Source organism: Lygodium microphyllum, chromosome 11, assembly GCF_053477565.2.
Source record: "Lygodium microphyllum isolate KBCC chromosome 11, Lygodium_microphyllum_v1.1.10, whole genome shotgun sequence".
Classification (NCBI taxonomy): Eukaryota; Viridiplantae; Streptophyta; class Polypodiopsida; order Schizaeales; family Lygodiaceae; genus Lygodium; species Lygodium microphyllum.
Window position 1 is genome coordinate 142,037,260 of NC_141145.1, and position 22,632 is coordinate 142,059,891.

The following is a 22,632-nucleotide window of genomic DNA, read 5'->3' on the forward strand; positions in this document are numbered from 1 at the left end:
CGACCTCCAAATTGGCCTCCTCTACCTCTGCCTCTACCTCTTCCAGCATTTGAGTAGAAGACAGTTTCTTTTGAAGTTCCTCCTGAAGAAGATGTACCACCATTTCTCTGCTCCTCAGAAATTAGAAAAGCAATCAACTCCTCAAAATCAAGAAATCTTTCACGGACGGAAATGGATGTTCGGAACTATGCATAATCCTTTCCTAGACCATTCAAGGTCACAGAAACTAAATCATCATCTTCCACTGGCGACCCAATGGAAGCAAGTGCATCTGCAATCTTCTTCACCTTCATGTGGTAGTCATTGATGCTCATATTTTCTCTTTGCACATTGTGCAACTCTTGCTTGAGCTGCATTTTCCTGGCTTGCGTATTTGTGCTATACATTTTTTACAATGTATCCCATGCCTCCTTTGGCGTACTTGCATCTTGAATATGCACAATCATAGAGTCTGAAATGCTGATAGACAGTCAGTACATAACTTTCCTGGCTCTCTTATGCCATGCTTTAAATGCCTGCATTTGCTGTTGATTGGAAACATCAGGAAGAACTGGTTCTTCTTCATTTCTTGCAACAAATTCCCAATATCCTTTTCCCATAAGGAAATTCGTCATTCTAAACTTCCATGCTTGGAAGTTGTTCTTGTCAAGCTTTTCAGTGACAATCTGTGAGAAAGAATCAGACGCCATTATAGAACACTGCAAAAAGTTCTGTCACTGCAAAGAACACAGCTTCAGCCTCACAAGGGCTAATCTGCAAAACTATAGAACACTGGCCGCATAGCATAAAACTGGGCCTTTTCCTGAGTGCGTGCAGAAAACTTCCGCCTCCAAAACAGGCCCCGAAATGGCCTCAAATAAAAAAAACAGGGTTGTCGAGGGCTAAAGTCCCTTCCCGCAACATATACTGCCCTCTTGCTTCATCGCGAAGGGCGTCTCAACCTGAGACAATGCACTCTTGCAATTTCCGGCTGTGCTACCTACAGAGATCTGCTCCCAAAACAGAAAATGAAAGCAACACTGCTCCTCTTACCAGAACACCTCGAGCTTGGCTTGCTTTCTTGAGCTCCTTATCACGAACAAGGCTCTGATACCATGTCAAGATTGTGGGAGAGAAGGAAGGAGTCTCACTTGTAGCTTTCTTACTTGCACAATGGGGGAATACACACAAGGGTGGAGGCTGAAAAACAATTTTCCTCTTCTTAGTTGTGTAAGCCAAAAGAACTCTCATACAAAGAAATAGAAGAACCCTATATATGGGTCTCAAACCAAAAACAACTAACTAAGGTGGCATACTAACTGAGCCACGAACTAGAGTAGATAAGGATAGCTGTCATGTAGCTATTATTCATGGGCGGTGTACCAACCGCATCTGCAACTGACAAGTCGGTGACATAAATGCACAACGGTCACCCTAGCATATCATGAGTGGAGCTCGATATCTCAACAGGGTCTGCATTCTTTCCAACTCTTCCTTCCCATGAGGGTTGATCTTTTCATTAAAGATGACTATGGGTAAGGGCACCTTGTAACCATACAAAGCCTCAAAGGGTGAAACTCCTATACTCGTATGAGTGGAATTGTTATAAGCAAACTTAGCCAGGTGTAACCAAGAATCCCATGAGGTTTGGACATCCTAGCAAAAATGGCGAAGATAAGTCTCCAACCATTTATTAACTCTCTCTGTCTGTCCATTAGTTTGGGGATGATAAGCCATAGATGGAGCCAACTTAGTACCTATAGATGTAAATACCGCTTGCTAGAAGTTACTCATAAACTTTGAGTCCCTATCATGGACAATCACCTGCGGTAATCCATGTAATCTGAAAATATGCTCCATAAACTGGTTGGCCACTTGAGAAGCAGTAAGCTGAATTTTTGTTGGGATAAAATGAGCTCCTTTGGTGAGTCTGTCAACCACCACATAAATACTATTCCACCCCTTCTTGGTAGTAGGTAAGCTAGTGATAAAGTCCATAGTAATATGAGTCCATTTACCTGTAGGAATAGGAAATGGCTGTAACAAACCTCTTGGCTTATGGGTGCTATCCTTATTTTGCTGACAAGGCATACACTTCATAACGAAGTCCTTGACATCTTTCCAGAGTCCTTTCCAATAAAAACTCTTGCTGATCCTGTCATAAGTCTTGAAAACTCCCAAGTGTCCAGCTAAAGGCGAAGAATGTAACTCCTCCATAATTTTCCGCTTGAAAGAAGAAGTAGAGGGAATAACAATCTTGCCCTTCCACCAAATAAGACCATTTTTAAGCTGGTATTGCGAGTTTTCTTCCATAAGGCCTTGCTGTAATTTCTGAAAGATTTGGTTGAATTCCTCATCTAAGAGATAGGCCTCTTGTAGTTCTTCAATCCAATCACTATGTAGTTCTGTCATGGCTGACACTTTGCAGGCCCACATAGAGAAAGAGAATAAGCCACTATGTTATCTTTGCCCCTTGTATGAGTGATGTCAAAGTCATAATTTTGTAATGTTGCTACCCATCGTCGTTGCTTTGGAGTGAGATTTGACTGAGTAAGGAAATAATTGAGTACCCGATGATCACTATGTACTTTGAATTGGCTGCCATATAAGTAATGGTGCCATTTTTTGATTGCATGCAGAATAGCCAACATTTCCTGGTCATAAACATTCATGGCCATCTCCTTATCTGTAAGCTTACAGCTCTCAAATGCAATTACTCCATGCTCCTGAAGCAAAACAGCCCCAATGCCACGGCCACTAGCATCACATTGTATAGTAAACTCTTTGGAGAAATCCAGGCATACAAGGATAGGAGCAAAAGTAAGTGATTCCTTTAACTAGTTGAAGCTGCTATCTACAAGAGCATCCCAAAAGAAAGCCTCTTTCTTCAACCTGTCAGTCAAAGGAGCTGCAATTGCCGCATAATGCTTTATAAATCGGCGATAGAATGAAGATAGACCAAGAAATCCTCTAAGAGAGGTAGTAGTAGTAGGCGTTGGCCAATCTCTTATGCATTGCACCTTCTTGGGATCAGCCTGTATTCCTTTTTCACTAACTATATGCCCCAAGTATTCCACTTCAGTCTGCATGAAAGAATACTTCTTCTCCTTAGCAAAAAGCCTATGATGTCTCAACACATCAAAAACCTTCCTCATATGTGACAAATGATCCTGTAAAGTCTTGCTATAGATCAAAATATCGTCAACGAACACCAGGACAAACTGAAAGAGGAAAGGTTGCAGAATCTTATTCATCAGGCTTTAAAAGGTAGCTGGAGTGTTTGTAAGCCTGAATGGCATCACCAAGAAATGGTAGAGCCCATGATCAGTCCTAAAAGCAGTCTTGACTTCATCACCCTCTCTCATGCGAATTTGATGATACCCTAATCTCAAATCAATCTTCATGAATAATCAAGCCCCCTTAAGCTCATCAAGCAAATCATCAATCCTGGGTATAGGATACCTGTTCTTCACTGTTATCTTATTGAGATCCCTGTAGTCAATGCATATTCTGAAAGATCCATCTTTCTTTTTGACTAACAGGACTAGAGATGCATAAGGTGAAGAACTTGGTTCAATGAATCCCATTTCAAGAAGCTCTTTGATTTGCTTGGCTACTTGCTCTTGTTCACATTTTGACAGTCTGTAAGGTGGCTTATTGATTGTCTTTGAATTGGGCTCCAAATCAATGGGGTGATCCACCGCTCTCTTAGGAGGCAATGAAGTAGGTACTTCAAATAAATCTCTATACTCCTCAAGAAGAGCTGTCAAGGCTGGATGGTTTGCTGAATTATTGGGCTGATCCTGTGTTTCTTTGTTCAAATGCAAAACAAATATCAGTGAGCACTTCTTGTACTCTTTCTTGAGTTGTTGAATGGTGATAAGCTGAAAATCAGATCTACTAGGGATTCCCTGTAAATGGATGAGCTGTCCATTGGAGAAAAACTCCATACATAACTGTGAGAAATCCATAGTGATCTTGCCTAAGGTCATCAACCAATCACAACCAAGTACAATATCTATGGGCCCCATTTCCAAAGTGATCAGGTTTACTTTGACTTCAAAATTTTCAGCCATCTGCAAAGAAACCTATGGGAAAATCTGTGTGCTGATTTCCTCTTCACCATTAGCCACTTGTACTCGAATGGGCTGTTGTAAGTCGGTGGGAACACAATTCAACTTGTACATAATGGATTTATTAACAAAATTGTGAGTACTGTCACTATCTATCAGGATGAATACTGGCTTTCCACATATACTTCCCTTCATACGAAGTGTATTAGGGCTCGTAGATCCCGTCCAAGCATCCATAGAGATAGAACAATTAGTGGCAACAGGCAACTTATTATAAAATCCACCAAGATCAAATGGAACATCTCTGCCTGGATCAAAAGGAAAAGAGTCAGATGGATCATAAAAGTACTCCTGTCCACTATCATCCTCGAAATCTTCATTTTCAGCATTGATTGTCACTGCATTAGCTTCATCTATGTCATTTTCAAAGTCCTCAAGAACTAGCATACTCTGAAACTTTGGCTTGGCATTTTTATATACACACTTTGAAGCATGGTCAAGAGTATACTTTTCTCCACACTTGAAGCATAAGCCTTTGTCCTTTCTTTCCTTGTAAAGATCCATGGGAATAGATTTGGAATTTGTATTGGCTGAAGTGGACTTAGGCTTATTGTCACCTTGCTTAAATTCAACCTTTGGACTGTTTGCTGTCCTGAAATTGCTTTGAAGCCTAGAACCATTCAATGGAGGATAAGTTGGTATTCATAAGCTCTCACTAGGCATATGAAGTTTCAAAGTGTGTATATACACACTAACCATGCTTCAAAGCTTCAAAGCTCTCACTTGGCATTTTTATATACACACTAACCATAGCGCTCTGCAAGCTCAATAGCCTTGAAAAGTGAAGTAGGATTCTTCGCCATAACATCAGCTGACAAGGATGGTTCTAAACCATACATAAACTTGTGTAACTTGGCCTCATCACTGATGCTTTCCACATACATAGTCAAGTTGAGGAATTGGTTTGTATATTCTCTTACACTTAGGCCCCTTTGTTCCAAACCATACCATCTTCGTGCTAGCTTCTCTTTTTCAAGAGGCGAAACAAAGAATTCAGTCATAAGTGCCTTGAAAGCTTCCCAATTCTCAATAAGTACATTCTCTTTCTTGATATACCTCCACCAAGTGTGGGAAAATCCTTCTAAGTGCAAGGAGGCAAAGTGTATCTTCATATCATCAGTTTTAGGAAATATGTCAAAGTAGGACTCCATCTTAGAGGTCCATTCCTCTAATTCTGATGGTGAAGATGACTGGCCATTGAATTTGGATAAAATAATTTTATCATTGAATTCTCTATCATGAAAGGGTTGCTGTCCCAAAACTGGCTGATCAGGATTTCCAAGTACAGAACCTCCAAATTGAGACTGAAATCTTCCAACAGGTGGCTGAGAATTACCATGTAATCTTCCTGTTGGTAAAGCACCCCTAGAATTCTGAGTATGCAGCCCAAAAGCTTGAGTATTGGCTCCGTTCAAATTGCCCAAATAGTCATCATGCCTTTGTGAAGCTTCTCCTACTTCATACTGACTATTTGGAATGCCTCTTCTTCCAATGATCCCATCTCCATGACCATTTTGGTTGGATAGCTGAAGTAGGACTGAAGGGTCACTGTTTGAACAAGCCTTCTCATTAGCTTCTTTTGATGCCGCTTGCAATTGTAAGAGTTTAGAAATTTGTGCCATGAGTAGGTCGTTGGATATTACCAACTTATCAATAGAAGCCTTGGTCTGATCAGTAGATTGAACCATCTGATCCATTCTTGACAACATGGCCTCATGTCACTCTCTATGTCTTAGTTCATGGGCACACAAAGTATCAGTGAGTATACTGATTTTTCCTTGTTATTGAAGCTCTTCAGGGTTCTCTTGAATTGTGCTTTCCATCATGGAATCCCTGATTTGCTGTGCATAATCCTCCTGGACCTTATTTTTGCCTTTATGTCCTGCCATACTAGTGCAGTCCTGCAGTACCCCCTGTCAGTAAAACGGCTATAACTTTGGCTAGGAAACTCCGATTTTAGAACTTTTTTGTGCGAATCGAAGATAACAATGCTCTCTTTGAGATGAGCTATAGGATTCTATAAGAAGTTTAGGATAGAAAGTTCTGTAGCTGAATTTTAGAGTCTGAACTGTCCAGTCCTACACCTTGTCTAAACCTGTAAGTACCCTGTTTTGACCCTGTAATGCAAGTGAGTAACCTCAAATGGCTACCAAACCCTGCAAAGGGGTATATAGGAACTGTGGGTACCCTGTAGTACCTGCACCTGTGCTTCAGCAATGAAGGGTGTACCTGTATCCACCTATAAATACCCTGTAAGTAACCTGTAAATTCCCTGTTTTACCCTGTTTTAGTCCTGTAGGTACTTGAGTCCTTGGAAAGTCTTCAATCTTCAATCCTCCACTCGTTGTACCTGTGTGAGGGATAAAACGGCATGACAGATTCCCTACACGGGCTTCGAATCACCGGGAGGTGGGCAAAGTTCCCCCCGGGTCGGTTGGTTGCACCCCTTCGGGATCTTCAATAGTGAGGGAGGGTCACCTCTCTTTTGTCCCACTATATCCCCCGGCATCCACCTTTTTCCTCGGTGGGAATATCAACATGGTAGAGGGTAGTGTGTTAAGCAATCAGCATGATATGCAATTCAGAAATATCCATTCAACCTTTCATGAGATGCAATTGATTGAGATAAGAAAACTTGAGATGGGAGAAGGGTCTTACCTATGCAATTCAGTGACTCACTGATTGCTAGTACTTACCCTTTTACAATATTCCAATTTAGGTAAAAGAGAATCAACCAATCAATTGGATTAGAGTAAACAAAGGCACCAATCAATGTATTCAGTCGATAAGATTCAAGTGTTATGCTGAAATCTCAGATTGAGGCCTTTAATTCACTGATTGAAGCTAATATGCATTAGGCAAGCATTGCATTCATGAATAGATGGGTTCAAGCAAAAGTTGGCTGAGAATTTGATAAAAATGTTCAATTCTTTAATCTCTCAATCAAATGGCTTAAGCTCAGCGATTGGATTAATGAGAGAGATTAAAAATTGAAGAGAAATACCTTGACATGGCTGAAAATGACTTGTCAAAAGCTTGATAGGGCTCCCGGCTGTCCAATATTAGCAAAATAATCCATAAGGCTTGCTTATCTGATGGTTGAGACCAATCTTGAAGCTTCAAATGCTTGAAATTGAAGCATTAAACGAGTTTCCCCCAAATTTTTGCTCCATAGAAGCTCTTGATCCTCAATCTTTAACCATCCCGTGCTTAATCCTTGCAATTTGTTGAAGAATCCTTGCTGAAATGATTCCACGGGCCAAAAGGATGAAGAATCTTCAAGAAATTGTCAAGAAATGGAAGCTTGGGCTGAAGCTTTCATGGCTGCCCATGGACTGTTCACCTAGGGTTCAAGAGGAGCTGAGGAATCTTTAAATGTGGCTGAGAATCTCAATATGGCTGAAGATTTATGCTTGGAATGGATCAAGAAGAGTGCCAGGGTTGAGAAGAGGCAAGCTGAGGCAGGGCAGGGCTGGAATCAGCCCAAAAATTGCACCGCAATTTTCGGGGCTGTTTCTGGCCTGAATGCTGGCCCAAACTTGAGCAATCTTGTGCTCAACCTGAAGCTCTTGATGGTGAGTAGGATCTATTCCAGGTAGTTTTTGGTCAAGAAGATCATAGATGAGAGAGATATGAACAGATCTTGGTGCTGAACTTCCATGGAACCTGCAGGAATTTCCAGGAAAGGGGAAAGAGAAACCCCTCTTTTCAAAGTAACCACAGTTTGTTCCCAAACTAGGCCCGGTTAACCATCCTTTACCCTAGTTACCTTCAATTTTGCATAAAATTTGGTGACGTCCAGCCATTTAAGCCTTTACCTGCCATATCTGACCTTGGATATCTCTAGATATAGTCACTTGCTAACTATAGTTGTTCTGCAGCACTCCACTAGTCACTGTCTTGTACCATTTTTGTCTGAAATTAGTTTTGAAATAGGAAAATGAGACTGAAATTGGGAGAAAATAATGGATCAAAGACTGAAGCTCTGATACCACTTGTCAGAGAGAGAATCAGGGAGAGAGAAAGAGGAGAGAAAAAGACTGCAGAGGAGAGAGAAAGACTGCAGGAAGAGAGAGAATAAGAGTGATGAGGAGAGAGAAAGACTAGATTTAGAGAGAGAAAGACAGGAAAGATGAAGAAGCCATAGAAGCTGTGAGCAAGAAGGGAGAGAAAGATTGTAATTGTATTGATATGTCAAAAAGATGTAAAAAATTACAACTTCTCTCCTTATATACCAATGTCTGTGTGACATGGCATATTATCAACATTCTAACTATTCCCAACTTCTTACATTCATGGTCATCTGCAATCAAGGGTGGTGAGTCATAAACAGGGTGAATAGGAAGAGAACCTTTGAAGGGACGTAAAAGACTAATGTGAAAAGTGTTGTGGATTTTCCAATGATGAGGTAACTCTAATTTGTAAGCATAAGGATTAATACAGTGGAGAATTTTAAAAGGTCCATAGAAACGAGGAGCTAATTTTACATTTGGGTTCTTTTCTACACTATGGAGTCTACGTTTTTCAACACGTAACTGAACATAATCTCCTTCTTTATAAATCATAGCTTGCCTCTTTTTATTTTCTTGTTTCACATATGATTGTTGGGCCTTTGCTAGTATTTGTTTAACTTGCTCATAAATACTTGAATGATTTTGAATCCAATCGTCAACAAAATGTATTTTTTGAGTTAGATGAAATGTGGGAGTTGGCAATTTGTGACCATAAACAATTTTAAAAGGTGCCTTTTGTGTAGCAGTGTGAGTGGTATTATTGTAAGCAAACTGTAGAAGGTGCAAATGATTATCCCATGTGGCTGGAGAAGAAATTGTGTAAGCACGGATTAAATCCAAAATGGTGCTATTTGTGGCCTATGTTTCACCATTAGTCTCTGGATGAAATGCAGAGCTAAAATCAATCTTAGTTCCTAAGTTAGCAAACAATGTAATCCAAAAATTATTACAAAATCGAGGATCTCGATCGGACACAATAATTTTCAGCAATCCATGGTGCAAAAAGTATGCTTGAGAAATAAGTTAGCGGCTTGTGCAACATTTAAGGTCTTTTTACAAGCAATGAAGTAAGCTTGTTTTCTAAATCTATCAACTATAGTCCATATCATATTATTCTGTGAAGAAGTTTGTGGTAAACCTGTAATGAAGTCTATAGAAATCTGCTTCCAAGGTGAATTAGGGATAGGTAATGGAAGTAATAAACCATATGACTTACCATGGTCTTTTTATGCATTGACATACAATGCAGTTAGAAACAAAATTAGAGACATCACTTTGCATATTTGGCCAGAAAAAATCTTCGTGTAAATTTCTAAATGTGGAGATAATACCACGATGTCCCATATAAGGAGGCTCGTGTACTTCTTGCATAATGAAATGACAAAAAGGATTAGTAATACATAACCGTTTTTCATAAAACAGAAAAGTTATTAGTAGGGATCGGCCATTTGTTAGATAAATTTACCCAAACATCATGAAAATCGAGATCTTGAAGATAAGTATTTTTCATTGTGTCTAACGAAGAAGTAGAAATGACAGAAATATTGTTTAATGATGGCCTCCGGCTAAGTGCATCGGCTACTACATTTTCCTTACCTGGTTGATATTGAATGAGTGGATGAAAGGATTGAATAAATGATGCCCACTGTATGTGTCTATTAGATATTTGTGGTTGTGACAATAAATGTTTAATACTTTGCTGATCAGTTTTAATCATAAACCACTACAATAGAAACGAGGCATAGACGCGCAAAGTCGGCGTGTCTATCACAGCGTCTATAAGCGTGTGTAAACGTGCGTGTATATCCGCGCAAATAGACACACTTATACACGCAAAAATAGATGCACACGTCAAAATTCAAATCATACTTAAATCATTTATTTTCAAACTACACCTTTCCTTTCCTACGTTTTTTGCGGTTCTGAAGCTTGAGTTTAGCCGACATGCAGTCTCTTCATGCCTCACCTCCTCATGACTCACCTCTTCTTTCATTTCAAACACACAAGAAGGGAAAAAGGAAAGCCAAGGAGAGGAAGAAAGAGAGAACAAGAGAGAGGAGAACAAGAAGAAGCAGCAAGCAAGTAAGTAAGCATCAAGGGAGGGTAACTTACCAAGGAGAGGAAGAAGGAGAAGGAAGAAGCGCCACCATCCGCCACACCAAACACCCAAGGTGAGTCTCTCTCTCTCTCTTTATTTCTCTCTTCCTCTCTTTGCTCTGTCTGTGTATTTAGGATTTGGGATTCCATTATGTATTGTATTTTGTAAATCAATAATGGCAGTCGTCTGCTAAAATCAGCTGACCGAGCGCGTCTGATAGCGCGTCTACATCTCAGTGTAGACGCAGATATAGATGCAAAAAATGTTTCTTTGGGGGCGTGCCTTTGAGTGCGTGTGCTCTGCACTGTACACGCGAGGATACAGGCGCTGACAGACGCCCACAGAGACGCAGGTATAGACGCGCACAGAGACATAGGTATAGACACTGTATGTAATATGTTTTATCTACACAGGGTAATATGATTTTTCTTGTGTAGATGTGGAATCCTGGATCCTCCAGCACCCCATTCAACAATGAGCAATTCATGGGGGAGATGACCTATTATCTTGGTCGCCCTCCCACTGCAGATGAGGTTTTCAGTGTGATGTCTGGGACACCTATCACATCTTTGCCTACACAGGGATCAGCTGAGGTACATGGATCGGCCAAAGCACGTTACATCTGCAGAGGCACATGTATTGAGTGAGGTAGAGGGTAGTGCATGTCAAGGGAGGAGGGAGAGTGGTGTGGGAGGACGAGGAGGTCGAGGGCTTTGTGGGGGTTGCCTAGGTGGTGGCTCTCGATCACCCTCACTGAAAAATGAGAGAGATGAGCCTCCACAAATGTACTACTCTATCACTGATGTTGGTAATATCTGGCATGACTTTGAGGGGAGGGAAGTGATAGCCTACTTGAGGAGTGTCGTGCATGCCACATACAAAGATTGCATGATTCCCTTCAAGCACAAAAAAAATGGTTTGTGGCAAGAGGTGCTGCGGGCAGTACATAAAAGGTACCCTAATCCCGATAATTCACGATTCTCAGATGATTGGGGACGGTCAAAGGTGAGAGATGCGCTTCATAACAAGAGGTCTCACCTTATGACGTGTGCCAAGGAGTCATTGCGAAGACAAGAGCAGGGGCACCCTGGATATGGCCAACCACCCAATTGCCACAGTAAGGAGTGGAAAGAGGCCAAGAAGAGAGCAATGGAGAAAATGACAAGTCGCCAGCATGCAGAGGCGCGACGTATCTAGATGGCAACCATGGGATCGTCGCATTATGGATCGGGTGGCAGGGATTCATGGGAGGCTGAGTTTGTAAGTATTATTTGATTTCTTTTTTTAAATTAAATCTTGTAATTTGTTTCACTTCATTATGTAGTGTGTTTTAATACGTTGTATGTTCAAATTGTTTTGTAGTTCCATATTATTGGTAGGATGCCTACTCCTAGAGAGGTAGGCTACCATCGAGGTCATAACAGGGCGTCCACTTGGCAGCATTTCTATGAGGAGGGACTCATCACGGAGGAGCAATATAATCGCACCATGAGGATTCCACCACCAGAAGAGGTATGCTTTATTTTTTACATGAAAAGTATAGATAACTCTAATTTATTGTTTGTAATGGTATTTATATACCTTAATCCTTTGTGTAGGCGAACCCTGATGCAGTTGAGGATAGCGAAGGGGGGACTAGCAGTAGCGGTGGTGGCAACGGCAGCGGTATAGGCAGCGGTGGTGGTATCGATGATGATGCCTCTTCTGAGGAGATATAGAAGAGCCCCACGCATGCATGCCTCCCCTTGGCTTGTAATTTTCATTTTTGATATGTATTACTTTCAGCTAGTGCTTGCGACCATGACGCCACAAGCGCTAGAACTCATAATGTAAAAATGTTTCATCTATATATATGAAATTTCATGTGCTACATACATTGTTTTGTTTTCAGTATCCAATCTTCGAAATAATCTTTCTCTGTTTTCCCTAAGCATACAATTTGATGTTGATGGGGGGAAAAAAACCAGAGAGCTCTCTAGTTTTTTTTTCATACCTCTATTTTGCGCATCTATTAGCGTGTCTAAATTGCAGGATAAATGCGCGTCTACTTTCGTCAAAAACTTTCAGAGTAAACACGGTTTTAGATGCGTAGATACATGTGTGTATAGACGCACAATATGAATATATCCACTTTTTTATAAATATGATTATATATTTACGTAGCGCGTTTATACACGCATCTATAGGCGCGTCTAAGTGTGCATGTAACTCTGATCATAAGCGCGCTTTTAGACACGATTTTGTAGACGCGTTAATAAACGCGCTTGACATTTTTTTTCACAATTCAAATATTGCATCTACAAGCGCGTTTATGGAGCCTTTTTGTTGTAGTGAACTCCGAACCCATTAAATAATGCTTCCATATGCGCAATGCATGAACTACGGCTAATAATTCTTTGTCATATGTACTACATTTAACTTTATAAGGTTTCAATTTACAACTAGAGTATGCTATAGGGTGATTATCTTGCATCAATACTCTACTGATGCCAGAACCACTTGCATCAGTAACCACAAGAAAGAATGGTCTATTGAAATCAGGTAACTACAAAACTGGTGTGTGTGTGAGTACATGCTTAAGTATTTGAAATGATCGTTGTTGGCTGTCGCCCAACAACGATAAACAAGATCTTTCTTTAACAAAAGAGTTAAGGGTAAAGTAAGCAATGTAAATTTTCTAACAAAATTTCAATAAAAGCTAGCTAGTCCTAGAAATGAACGAACTTCATGTACATTTTTAGGTGTTGGCCAAGACTTAATTGCTTCAATTTTACATGGATCTATGTATATGCCTTTGACAGACACAATATGACCTAAATATTCTATTTCAGATTGAAAGAAAGAACTTTTGTCAGAGTTAGCATATAGATGGTTTTGTTTTAATAAACTAAACACTAAAGATAAATGTTCTTCGTGTTCTTTTTCAATTTTGCTGAAAACAAGAATGTCATCGAAAAATACTATTACACAATGCTGGAAATGTAAAAATATTCTATTCATCATTCTACTAAATGTAGGTGGTGCGTTGGTAAGTCCAAAGGGCATTACCAAGAATTCATAATGTCCAAATTGTGTACGAAAAGCTGTCTTAAAAATGTAAGAAGTAGACATACAAACTTGGTGATATCCTGATTTTAAATCAATTTTACTAAACACTGTTGCTCCTTGTAATTTATCTAGAAGGTCGTCTACTCTAGGTATTGGATACCTATTTTTAACCGTTAATTTATTAAGTGCTCTATAATCTATACACATGCGATAAGTTTGATTTTTCTTTTTAACTAATAATACATGAGCTCCAAAAGGCAAACTACTTGGATGAATTAATTTTCTACTTAGAAGTTCTTCAATTTGCTTCCGAATCTCTTTCTGTTCTAATTGGTTATGGTGATAGGGAGCTTTGCAAGGTTGTTGACTACTAGGAAGTAAATCAATTTGGTGGTCTTCGGGTCGTGATGGAGGAAGTTGTAAAGGTAAATCATTAGAAAAGCAATCAGAAAATTTAGCAATAAAATGTTGTTTCTTTGGAGTTAGTTCAGTTTTTGTAACATCAACTTCATTGATCCATACTAAGAAAGCTTTAGATTGTTTACACAAAGCTCGCTTCGCCTGTGTATGACTAATAATTGAAAATAATTCGGTTTTTGTTAACCCTTCGAGTAAAATTTATTTACCTTTGTGCTCAATGTGCATTGAGTGTGTATTGTAATCTATATTGGGGTTGAATTGGTAATGCCATGGCATTCCTAGAATTACGTCAGCAAATTGCAAAGGTGCTACTAAAAAAATTCACTTTTCCTTATAAGATCCAATACAAATTTCTAAATTATGAACTTCTTTAGTACCATTATATCGTTGTTCTAGAAATGCAGCCTTAATTTTATAGGCAGATGGAATAGTTTTAAGATGTAATTTTCTAACTACTTTTTTTGAAACAAAATCATGAGTACTACCATCGTCATGCAAACCAGTCATATCATTATTATTGATTTTACATTGCATCTTTAATAAGGTATGCATAGAAAATTTTCCAGCAAGGTCTTCAAGTTCGTTAGAAATTTCGCCCATAAGTGTAGCCTCATTGAAGTTGGGCATTGCTTCAAGGTCTTTGTTGGATACTTCAGCTCCAAGAAAGTTCAGATGCGCGCCGTGGGTTTGTTCCAATCACGGGTGTTGCCCATGGGACAACGACTCACAATATGACCGGGACACTTACAATTATAATAAACTACATTTTTGGATATGGCATTGGAGACACTTGGGTTAACATTTTTAGGTTCACCAGATTTAGGCAAATTTGAAGGTAGATTGGGAGGTTTAGAATTGGAAACTGATTGACCATGATTATTAAGAATATTTTCCATCCATGGCCGTCGGTTAAAACGATTCTTTCCATATTGAGAATTGAAGTTACGGAAAAAATTAAAACAAAAGTTGTTACCCATGTTGTTACGGTTGGATGCCGAAAATTGCCTTCGGTCTTTAGACTACTTATTTTCAACATCATGAGCTAGGGATATGGGTTCGTCCAGGTTATTGGGCTTGAACATATTGACTTCGGCTTGGATGAATGGAATTAAGCCGGAGATATACTTCCTCTTGAAGGTAGACTCGGCCACTGGCTCCACCATTTGGAGCTACAAGAGAGTGCTCCAAAATCTTTCTGTGTAGTATTGAGGGATAGACTCACATTCCCGTTGCATGAATAGGTCCCATTGTTTTAACATGTGGAGCTCGAATTGTGCAAGGAGAAAATTTGCAAGAACCTTCTTGCAAAAATCATACCATGTGAGAGGACGATCAACGCCTTTACGTGTGACATCCCACCATAATGCAGCTTTCTCAATGAAATAATGAGATGCACATTTAATTTTATCACTTTCTGAGTATTTCTCATTGTCAAAATAAGATTCAAACTAACTTAACCATGATAGAATTTTGCGACCATCTTTAAGACCATCAAAAGAATTAAATTTGAATGTACGCTTGCTTATCTTGGACTCCTTTCGACTAGTGTGGACATCCAAAGTAGCATTGATGGTGTGAACTAGGTTGTCGTCATTGGTAGAAATTTCAGTGGCAGGACACTTGAGGGACTTCAGTTCTTGCTCCAGTTGTACGTGGTGTTGACGCTCTTCTTCAAGTTGCATGGATATTAAATCCATACGCTGCTCCAGGATTAGCTCAGGAAGCGGTGATGCAGAGTCGAAATTGGCCATGATTGCTTGATGGAGAAATTCGGGGACGCCTTACAAATGAAAAGGCACCTTACTTGTCGTTGAAGAATTTTGGCTTGTAAGACCAAAATTTTAAATGGTCTTTGGACAAGAAATTATGGATGGAAGTAGGTAAGAAAGGCGGGAATTTTTTTATGGGAATTTTGTGAAATTTATGAAGCTGGAAAGAATTGCACGAGAACTGCCTCTATGGAAGAGATAGTCAGCTGTGACTTGTGAAGATTTGTAGAGTTTATATATGACACGGAGTAAGAGAAGCTGAAGTTGATTATGTAAGTTAGTAATGTAACTTGCTTAATAAGGCTTTAAGCCTTTAAAAAAACTTCACGATTTAGGACAAGAAGACGTCATGGATGCTGCCGTGGCATTAAAAAAAACGCCCCCTCCCGAAATCAAAATAGAGCTTAATCTCTTGATTAAGCTTAAGAAAAGTTTTTAATTAAGCTTTAATGAAGCTTGCTAATCACCTTGAAGCTCCATTTCTTCATGAAACATGGCGCCATGATGTGGGAGTGGATCTTCTTCAATGTCTCGAAAAATAACATAATTTCTTGACTGTGATAGAGGGATTGGGGGTTTTGAAGACCTGGGAATCCAGCAGTGTAGTCGGTTCGCGATTAGACGGACCGTAGAACCCGTTTGTAGTAGAGGGCTCGCCTTCATGCCAGAGGGTAGGCGATGGGAAGCCCAAGAGGTAGGCTGGGCTCTGATACCACTGTTGCGAGCAACGGATGCGTGGTTTGCACGTAGCAAATGAAAGAAGCTCCCTCTTTCTTTCTTTTACTCATAAAATTATATATGACTCATGAAAAATTAAAAATAGACTAAAAGAGAAGGTAAAGTAAAATGAAGCGATACAAGATTGGGTTCAATCTCCCCCCGACATGAAGTGGGCAGCTCCCTTCATGCCGTATTTATAATAATATTATGAAATCTTCTTTGCCCAAGATTTAGGCCCTTTACAATCACTATTTGCATAAAGAGTTTGAGTGTACTGGAAAAAAGATAGAGTAATCTGAATTAATGGATGCTAGTAGTTGTGCATCCCACAACTCTCTAGAACCATTAATATTTTATTGGACATATCTTCTAAAAATCTATTTTGCTAATAAATATTTACATAGAGGCTATGCGCACGTGCGTCTAATACAATAATCCAATAATTGCCAAATAAATTCTTGAGAAAATAATCTTTAAAATGCTTGCACGTGGCCCACCTTTCCAATTCTCCTTGCTCTATACATGAGCTGTGCCAAAAATTCAAAAAATCATGTTAGAATAATGTAACGTGTCCACCTGTTCCCTTTCAGGACACGTCTTAGTAGCAGTCCATTGGAAAGAGAGTTTAGAAAGCTCCGCCCGGCACTCCCATGGAATGTTATGGGGTTTGAGATCTAGGACTTTCCGCGTCTGCCACATAGCGAAAGTATTCCGGTCGTTCCCACTTAGGACCGACCTGAATCAGGGTTTCCCCTAATGGTCATTTTCCTAAACCACAACTAGCGTTGAATCCCAAGCGAACTACTTTACGCAGAAACGCTAGGGCCGAAGCAGATTCACGTTGCACTTGGTTCAAGGAGAATGGGAAATGAGAGGGATGCAAGGCTCGACCTCTTTGCCATAAGGCATAGTCCCACTCCGTTTCCTAAAACAACATAAATCAGGATTTTTTGTAACCTAGACTCTAGGTTAGCGCCCTTGTTATTCATTTCCTTTGAGAAGATCTCCTTGCTGTCCATTATGATTGAGAAAAGTTCTCGGCCAATCGAGACCACCCATCTGTAGGACGGACCCATGGACACATCCACCGCACTTTCCTCAAGGTTGCTTTAGTTGTCTAATTACCTACCACATTTAGTTGGACATGCATCAAGCAGCTTCATTAATTAGCCAGTTAGACACTCCTTCCTTCATGTAATCTTAGCACTTCACATAGAAAAGTAGTGTCAAACAATTTCCTTTTCAACAGGTTATCTTATTTATCTTTGGAATACATCCATAAAGTCCAGCCAGCAGGCTAATCCATAATCCGACCGAAGGCTATCCATAATCTGCCTGAAGGCTATCCAGCAATCCACATGGATTACTAATCCAAGATTCCACCGGTAGACTAGTATGCAGGCCTCGAGATCCAATCACGAGTCACATTGGCCTCTTGTGCAGGGCCCGAAAGGCAAGGGATTTACGGCTAGATCCCCCCTGGCACCCAAGCATCCTCCTACTCCAAGTAGCGCTCAACGGAGAGACCTCACACGGTGGGTTCAGTCCACGTTCCTAGCATCACTAACAACCCCCTTGGATAGGGTCAGGCAGACAGTTGGGGGTAACTGAGGCTGCCTCTTCCTTCAGGCCTTCAACCTAAAGCATTAAATATCTTTCCATCCTTTAGTTCCTTTAGCAAACAATGTAAATAGTGCTTTCTAAACTATTACAAGCACAATCAATTCCAGTGGTCATTTATTTGGCCAACTGCTAAGGAGTGAATCCTTCTTCCCGAATGCATCCAGCATTTGATCCGGGATCAATTGCGACTTGGCAAGATCCCCAAGGGTTTTTTTGTTAACCCTTTTGTCCTTGGGTTAGGGCCATACCCTGTTAACCCAACTTAACCAATACCTTAGGTTTCATACATTAACAATAATCCTGGCGACCATATCGCTCCAAATTATTAACTGATCCTTTACTTCCAAGAAAATATCTAATTCCCTTATCTTGGCCAATTTTCCCCAAGAAAGGTGCTGTAGCAGGACGACTACTCATCCTCTTTCAAGTTAAACTTGGGCAAGAATTTGCTAATCTCATTCCAAGGAATTGGCAACTCTCTTGTGATCAAACCACAAGATCATGCGACGTTGCAACTTGTTGCACAAGAGTCGCATCTATTCCATGGGATCATTTCACCCATGGAACGGCATCTTCTGGTCACCGAATCATGATTAGACAAGAAGCAGGGTTTAGGGTGTCTTCTTATCCAACCCATTCCCAATTGCACTAGACCGACAATGTTCGGTCCTAGGGATTCCAACTCAATTCGAGTTTCATCATCTAAACGAGTGATCCTTAGGGTAGAAACCCCAGATTGTTTCTCACAAGAGCATCCAATTGTCCCTACATTCCGTGAATTTGGATAGGACCTTTGGGTATGAGGGTTTTGACTTGACAACAAGTGTGAAACTAAGTCGAGTCTTTATCATGCTAAAACCTAGTTAGCACTTGGGGTATTTATCGTATCGATTGAACCATCCTATGAGAATTCCTTGCGGTTTAGTAGATCCAATTTACTTGTCTTGCGACAAGGATGAACCAATCTTAGGGATGTTCATTTGATCTAAAAGGGAAAAAATAGTTGCATTACGTCACAATTCACGTAAGCATGCGATTCATTGCCTCTACGTACGACTAGATTCACAATCCCCTACTTTTCTTGTTAAGACCAAAGCACATGTTAAATTACGGCATAATTTCCATTGATCCTACTAGGACTTGCATTAATGAATCATGCCACTAAGCTTTCAAGATTTTACGCTTAAATGAACCATGCAGTCTTTCCCTAATTATGACTCCTGATGAATGAAATTCTTTCGTACGATCAATGTGCATTATGCAATCTTTCCTAACTACTACGTAGTTAAATGAGATTCATGTCGATTGACGCTAGAGTTAACCTATTTCATGCAACCCTTAGAATCTTTTCCATGCTTTGCTATTTTCTACAATTGATAACAAATTCCTTAATGAATCATTACAAAGAAGATTTGTCTAAAAATGCGACATGCGATTTAATCTTTCCATGCCTAATCAAAGGTGTACTTTAATAATTTCGACCTTGTAAAGCTAGGCAATAGGCAGGCCGTCACTTTGAAATGCACAAAAGGCAACTTGCTAGTAAGGTCCTAAAATGCATAGGCACCTTATGTGTTTTCATTCATTCCATTGAAAATACCAATGAACAACTTCATATCGTGAGTTACTTCTAGTAAATTTCAAATAGCCAATTTATTTCAATGGCATTTTAGCTAGGTGGATTTGACAAGCATAAGTTCATCTTAGTCCATGAAATAACCATGCATAATTGCAATACTTCTACGTGAATTCAAAAATAGGAAGAAAACCTGGACTTGTGGGCTCGGGGAAATATCCACATGAATACTAGGGGATGATCCTCTTGCAAGCGCGGCTTGTGACTTTTTAGGGCCCATCGTAGACTTGATTTCGGCTTTTGGTTTGCCTTCGCGGTTTACGAACTTACTCGCCTTGGTTCGCAACCTTAAGATATTTGCCCATCTCCCTCGTACGCGGAGATTCCCTTTGAAGTACGGATCCTTGATAGAAGTACTGACTTGGGGAATTTGGCTTATGGAAGGCCGTAGGGTTTGGAGCTTGGGCCTTTTGCCAGAGAGTAGGGGGTTCGCGAAAAAGGCTCTTGTGATGGCCTTGCAGGAATGGAGGCTTTGAGAGCTTCTTCCTTTTTCTTTTCAAAATCCTGGGGGGGAGGGAGGTAGGAATGGACTTATGGGGGATCTAGTGGGAAGGGGGCTTATGGGGAATCTAGTGGGAAGGGGCTTCATAAGCTTCCTCTTCTTTTCAACAAAGTCCCGGTGGGCTTGTGGGTGATTGGTGGGAAGGGGGCTTAGGGAAGCCCCCTTAGAAGCTTCCTAAAAGAACCTTCTAGAACCTTATGACTCAAACAGCAGCCACGAATGAACGTGGAAGTAGATGATATCATTCGGGTTGAAAGAGGAAGGTGGACTTGACTGGGGAATGGCGGCGATCTAATGGCCAATGGTGGGCTAGCGGCGATAATCGGTGGCCTATGGTAGCACAATGGCATCCTCCTCCTCTACGGCGACGACATCAGCTCAGAGCCTCACGCAGCCTCCCTCTCTTGTTACCCCCCTAGGGGGGATTTTTATAGGTTAAGGGGGGGAGAGGGGACCTCCCCCACGTGGGCTGTGCATGCAGACCACGACTCCCTCTTGGTTACCACCTCTCCCACCTAGCCATCCCCTTCCCTCAGGCACACATCGGCTGGGGGAAACTTAGTAAAAAAAAATTGCAAAAAATTGCACTTTATCCCTTAACCTCCTCCCAAGAGGGAGTTTCCCCGCGGTTTATGCGGTTTTTGAACCTCGGTCTGAGTTTGCCAATGCAGAGGCCTTGATTCCTCGCGTGCGGTTTACAGTTTACACTATTCGTAATTCCAGTACTGAAAATAGCCTTTGCATGAGTTTCACATAAGCACACATCCTAAGGCAAGTGTGCTAGCATCAGTTACTACTTCAAACTCCTTACTGAGGTCCGAAAGTTTCAAGATAGGTACTAATACCAAACTTTGCTTTAATCTATCAAAGCTAGATTGTTCGGCAACTAACCATGCAATGGATGTTTGCTTCTTAGGTAGATCTGCAGAGGTGCTACTATCAAAGCATAGTTTTTGATGAAGACCCTATACCATCCTGTCAATCCAAGAAAATGGTGTATTTCTTTGACAGTTGTTGGTATTGGCCATTCTAGAACATCTCTGATCCACTGAGATTCCTTCCTATGATACGATGAATCCCAGATATTCAATCTGACGTTTGAAGAATGCACACTTCTTCATCTTAGCATAGAGCTTGTGTGCCCTCATTGTCTCAAGGACAATGCGAAGCTGGGGTTCATGATCTTCTTCTTGTTTGGAATAGACTAGGGTATCGTCGAAGAAGACGAGTATGAAGTCATCAAGATATGGCCTAAAAATATCATGCATTAACCTGTTGAAGGTGGTAGGTGCATTTGTAAGCCCGAATGACATAACTAGGAACTCAAAGTGTCCATATCTTGTGTTGAAGGCCGTCTTTGGGATATCTTCTTCCTTGATCCTTATCTGATAGTAACCAGACCTGAGATCAATCTTGGAGAAAATCTTCGTACCCTGAAGATAGTCAAGAAGCTCATATATTCTAGGAATAGGATACTTGTTCTTGACAGTTGATTGATTCAACCCTCTGTAATCAATACACAGTCGAAGCGTTCCATCTTTCTTCTTTTGGAACAGCACTAGAGCTCCCCATGGTGAACTACTGGGATGGATGTAGCCCTAATCTAACAGTTGCTTGAGTTACTCCTTTAGCTCAATTTCTTCCGGGATGGACATCCTATAAGGCCTCTTTGCAATTGGCGCAGCTCCTAGCACTAGCTTGATCTCATGATCCACTTCTCTTTGAGGCGGGAGTTCTGTCAGCTCTTCAAGAAATGCGTCTGCGTACTCCTTTAGCCATGAATGTCCTTCACTAGACTCCTGCTTCTGATCTAGCTTATTAAGCTTAATCACGTAGACAGGTAGTCCCTTTCTAACTCCCTTTATAATCCGAGATGCTTTAGCCAATTGAATTTTCAGCTTTCCAGCCTCTCCTTGAGTGGTAACCAATTCCCCTTCAGAGTTTTGAAAGGACACTTAGCCCTTTCCATAATGAATGTGGGCATCATTAGGTTTAAGCCAATCCATTCCAAGCAAACACTCATGGATACCTAGGTTCATGACCCTGAATCTGACTGAAGTCGACTTTCCTCCCAGAAAGAATTCAACCTTAGCAATTTGCCTGGTACAAGTGACCTCACAACCATTTACCAATTCCACAAGCAAGGTATGTGCTTCTATTGTGGTTATTCCTAATCTTCTTACACAAGTTGGTGAGATAAAGAAATGTGTACTTCCACAATCAATCAAGGTTTTGAAACCTTCACCTTGATAGTTCGATGGTGTCTGAATCACCAAAAACTGGCGATTCGGGCCTTTCTTGTGAAGAGCGACATGGACTATCGCCCTTTCAAACTCTGCTTCCATGGTCGAATCTTCTTCTTCGCACATTTCCCTGTTTGCAACACATGCGGTTCTTCCTCTACCATGGGTGGCGGCTCCTTGGCCAGGGGCAGTTCCTTGGAAAGGAGCTTGACAATGACCTCCTCCAAGCTTGGGACATTGCCTTTTGAAATGCCCGGGCTTGTTGCAGTGGAAACAATGGATATTTTGGCCATTGCTTTGGGTAGGGACAAAGTTGTTGACATTATTGGTCCTTGCTTTCTTTCTTTGTCCCCGGTTTTGACCTTGAACTCTCTTGGCTTGGGGCCTATATGCTCCTCTTTTCTGGTCATTATAAGACCAAGTCTTGTTACTTCTTGGCCTAGCCTGC